This window comes from Lathyrus oleraceus, chromosome 5, assembly GCF_024323335.1.
Source record: "Lathyrus oleraceus cultivar Zhongwan6 chromosome 5, CAAS_Psat_ZW6_1.0, whole genome shotgun sequence".
NCBI lineage: Eukaryota > Viridiplantae > Streptophyta > Magnoliopsida > Fabales > Fabaceae > Lathyrus > Lathyrus oleraceus.
In genome coordinates, this window is record NC_066583.1 from 445,959,679 (window position 1) to 445,965,244 (window position 5,566).

Genomic DNA, 5,566 nt, shown 5'->3' on the forward strand with positions numbered 1-5,566 from the left:
TTACAGGTCACTTTCCATTTGTAGTAACTTTTGCCATGACTTTTGAATCTTCAAGATGGATGTTTAAAATGATGAATAGGCCTTATTTGAACATGATTTAGGTGTCTCACTTCATTTCCCCAACTCATAGCCCTCAGTTGACTGCACAATTGACTTTTTAGTCCTCAAATGACCTTGACATGTATGGATGAAGCTTGAGCCTTTACCACTTGGGGAAATTGCTCCAAAATGGAACCCTAGCCCATGTAAGCTCCATATAATGATCATGTGGTCCTCATCTCAAGAAAATACCTCATCTCATGCATAAAGGATCTTCTTGAAGCTCTTGACCTGGTGCTTGCTTGAGCTACAAAACAAAATGTTAATGACATATTTTTGTGCTTTTGGTTAGTGAATAAAACAAGAAAAGCAATGATATACAATCCAAGCATGCCAGGTGATCTCAAACCAATCACAAGAGATCCCTACCCAAAGGGAAAGGAAGCCAAGATGCTCAATGATCCTTGAGGCTATGCAATGCAATGCTATAATGCCGTGAGGGATCTTAGGGACAAAATTGGGGTCTTACAAAAAGATCTGACCAATGGGAAGCAATCCAATAGACAAGTATGTCAATAGAAACCCAAATTCCCTTGGACATTTAGAATCAAGCAACACACAAATGCACAATTATATCAATCTTAAAGAGCAAGGCATCAAATAAAGATTGCCACATCCAAGCTTTGCCACTCCATGATCTTCTTCAAATTAGCCCATGCATAAGATGAATTCTAATATGGCACAAATCACAGGTTCAAAATAATAACTTCATAATGATCATGTTGCAGATGAACTCAAAGGGATCTCCAAAGATATATCAGATAAAGTTTCAGATTGCAAGCACTTAGTTACATGAAGATTGGCATTGGTCAAGTCCTTTAGCCTAGGAATGTTGACTAAATTAAGTCCATTTGTCCAAGATCAAGTCAACAGTCCACACAAAAGTTTTTTAGGATTTTTTGTTGTTATTATGTACATTAATGGTCAAAGACCACACAAATAAACAAAATATACACAAGCAAGATATATCATACAATATGGTCCAAGTGGATGAATTGAAAATTGCATTAACATAAACAATTAGAATGGTATGAATAATGGCAAATGAATAAAGACTAAAATTAAATGACATTAAAGTAAATGGCTTGAAATTAAAAGTTAGTTGTTAATGAGTTAGAAGTTAGTATTGTTTTGCTTTTGCTTTTCATTTTTAAGTCATTCTTTGGAGAACACTCAACCCACTTATCACAAGCATGGATCCTTGAGCCAAGACATCTTCCAAAGGAAGGAAAAAATGCCAAGTTTTGACACAATACCATGAAAGAGGGGAGACTTACAATCTCACTAACTAGAATGATATGCCTTTTGTGTCACAAATTTAGCACTATGTTAAGCAATCGTAATTGTAGTTATGTAGAAGCCACAACTATTTGAGGTTGGGCAATAAAATTTTGGTGTTAATGCATGTTAGAGACATAGTATAATGGACTATGCTCATGAAACATACTGAAATTCTAGTTATCAGACTTTAGATGTCACTCGGGTTGTTATGACATCCAATTCTGCACAGACAAGAGTTATGCAGAACTTAAAAGTAAGTGCAGTAAATAACACAAGTAATTGTTCACCCAGTTCAGTCCAACATGACCTACATCTGGGGGCTACCAAGCCAGGGAGGAAATCCACTATTAGCAGTATCAATTCAAAGCTAAACTCACCCGTTTACAACTTCTCACTTAATCACTACCCAATGCAATTTCAATCTTACACTAAGATCAGAGTTCCTACTCACTCCCCCTCAATCACCTCAGTGATAAATACCTTTAATCAAAATTAAAGACACTTTGAAGTCACACTTCAAAGACAACTCTTGATTATGCTTCACAGCTTAAATCAAGATACACAGCACTCACGCTTAAAAGCTTTGAGTGACACAACACTTACAACTCAATGAACACCCTATGCCAAAGCTATCATCTACTTGATAATGGCTTGGCTTACAAGATACGTCTAATACTAGACTCACAAAAATACAGCAGTGAAGTATGATGGACACACAAACTCTTCACGCCTCAAAATCCCCGAAACTGAATGAAGGAACGCCTTCCTTTTTATATTGCAGCACCTGGGCTTTTGCACCTGTATTCTCCTGAATTTTAGGTCACACAAGTTCCCTCAAATTCAACATTTAGGTTACTAACAAATAGGCTATTTGTTAGGTTCATTGAATGTAGCTTGGTTGTTGATTTCCTGGATTTTCTCTCAGCTGTTGAATCCCTGAAGAATAGCCTGAGAAAAAGCTGTAACAGAAAACTGAACAACCTACAATATAGCATATGCTGTCAGGAATGAATGTCACGACATTCAGCTTGACATCAAGGTCCATATGCTGAGTCTGTTTTTCCAGAAAGCAGACTGTACAATTTTGCTGACCTGTACGTGATCAAAATGATCATACTACAGTAACAGCTTACATTAATAAATGTCAAAGTGTCCAACTTAACATTTACACAATTGGCCTTAAGTTAGTTCTGTTATTCTTTTGAAGAACAAACTAAGTTACATGCTGAGGTATAGCAGAACACCACTCTGCCTAATCTTCAGCAGCTTCTTTCAATGATGAATGTCATAACATCCAGTTTGACATTCAGTCAGTAGGCCTTATGCCAGGTCTGGTTCTTCCTTGATAACCAGACTGCACTTAAATACTAAGTTCTAACAGAACTCCTGCTGTTCTATTCCTTAGTATCTGTTAACAGGTATGAGTGTCACAACATCCAGTTTGACATTCAGTAAATCCTGTATTAGCTAGTCCTGCAGTAACTACAATGTAGTCACATATACATGTTATGACATCAGTCAAGACATTAGTGTTTTACCATATAATGCAGCCAATTAAACACCTACAAACTCCCCCTTTGGCAAATTTTTGGCTAAAACACTTTGATCCCCATAACAGAGTTCATAGCAGCGGAATCACACACCTAGCAGGCAATAATACTAGCTAATACACTCAGAGTGGCAGCACACTCACACACATGGAAGTTAAGTAAAAACTTCACACACAATTGCTGCAGGGGAGGAATCTGTCGTCCTGAGAGTCTGTTGTAGAGACCCATGAGTGTCTGTTGTAGAGACACCCACTCTGTTTGTTCAGGGGTTACTCCCCCTTTTTGTCAAAAATGTTGCCAAAGCCAACAACATTACCAGAGAATAACGACAGAGTTACAGACTTGGTTTTACTTCACAGTTTCAACCAAGTTACCATCCACTTGATCTTGCTTCACAGCTTCGATCAAGTGATCACCCACTTTTGCTTTACAGTAGGTACCACCATATCAGATGCCCTGATTTTGTTTCTGACATCCAGAACCACTCCTGCATGAACAACATCCTTGAACTCCTGCAGGTACATAGACCTTCTCACAGTAGGGTGTCTCCTTACCCTCTTGTATCCACCCTTGTTACAAGTAGCATAGCTATGATCTGGTGACCAATCATAACTTAGTACAAATTGTTTAATAGACAGAGATATTAAACAATTTATTCCCAACATCAGTGGTTGCTATAAGGTCTCAGAGAGACATATTCCCAGTTTGCTCCTTAAGTTTTCAAACTGAGTAGCATCCAGAGCCTTTGTAAATATGTCAGCCAGTTGAAGATCCGTGGCTACATGTTCCAAAGTGATCACCTTGTCTTCCACCAGATCTCTGATGAAGTGGTGCCTAATGTCAATATGTTTGGTCCTGCTGTGTTGGATGGGATTCTTGGAGATATTGATGGCACTGAGATTATCACAGAACAATGTCATGACATTTTGAGAGACATTGTACTCAGTGAGCATCTGTTTCATCCAAACCAGTTGGGAGCAACTGCTTCCAACAACTATGTATTCAGCCTCTGCAGTGGACAGAGAGACACAATTCTGCTTCTTGCTGAACCACGATATGAGGTTTTCTCCTAAGAAGAAACATCCACCTGATGTGCTTTTTCTGTCATCAGCACTTCCAGCCCAATCAGCATCACAGTACCCAGATAGGACAGGCTCAGACCCATGTGAATACAGCATCCCATAGTCACACGTCCCATTGATGTACTTGAGAATCCTTTTGACTTGATTCAAGTGGCTCACCTTGGGCTCTGCTTGGTATCTGGCACACACTCCAACTGCATAAGAAATGTCAGGTCTACTTGAAGTTAGATACAGCAGACTACCTATCATGCTTCTGTACATGCATTGATCAACACTAGGCCCTCCATCATCTTTGGTTAACTTCAGATGAGTAGGAGCAGGAGTCCTCTTGTGCCTGGCATTATCCATACCAAACTTCTTAACTATGTTCTTGGCATACTTGCTTTGGGAGAGAAACATAGAGTCCTCCATTTGGTTTACTTGCATTCCAAGGAAATAGGTCAGTTCTCCCACTAGACTCATTTCAAACTCAGACTGCATCTGGTGAACAAATTTTTTAACCATTTGCTCTGACATTCCACCAAAGACTATATCATCAACATAGATTTGAGCTATCATGATTTTGCCTTCTTCATCCTTCACAAACAAGGTTTTATCTATGCCACCCTTTCTGTATCCATTTGAGGTCAGAAATTCGGTTAACCTTTCATACCAAGCTCTGGGTGCTTGCTTCAACCCATACAAGGCTTTCTTCAACTCGTATACATGCTCAGGTTGGTTAGGATCACAGAACCCTTTGGGTTGTTCCACATAGACTTCTTCATTCAGGTAGCCATTCAAGAATGCACTTTTCACATCCATTTGGAATAGCTTAAACTTCAGGATGCATGCTACCCCCAACAGCAATCTGATGGACTCAAGTCTAGCCACAGGAGCAAATGTCTCATCAAAGTCTACCCCTTCAACTTGAGTGCATCCTTGAGCTACTAGTCTTGCTTTATTTCTAGTAATTACTCCTTTCTCATCAGATTTGTTTTTGTAGATCCACTTGGTACCAATGATGTTGGACCTTTCAGGTCTTGGAACTAGCTCCCATACTTCATGCCTTGTGAACTGCTCGAGTTCCTCTTGCATGGCAATGATCCAGTATTCATCAGTCAGGGCTTCTTTCACATTCTTTGGTTCAACCTTGGAGACAAAGCAGGAATTTGAGTTTATTCCTCTTGACCTGGTAGTTACACCACTGGTGGGATCCCCTATGATAAGATCTTTAGGGTGATCTTTCTGAATTCTGATAGATGGCACTTTGGTGGTTGCATCTACTTCACATTCAAGAGGAGGTTCCTGTACTTCTTCAGACTTGACTGGAATGTCAGTTGAACTGTCAAGGAATGTTTCAACATCCTCCATGACATCGGTTCCTTCCTCTTTATCATCCACAATAACATTTATGGATTCCATCAGGACATTGGTCCTGTAGTTGAACACTCTGTAGGCTCTGCTGTTAGTGGAGTATCCCAGGAATATACCTTCATCACTTTTGGGATCTAGCTTCCTTCTCTGTTCACGATCTGTGAGAATGTAGCATTTACTTCCAAAGATATGAAAGTACTT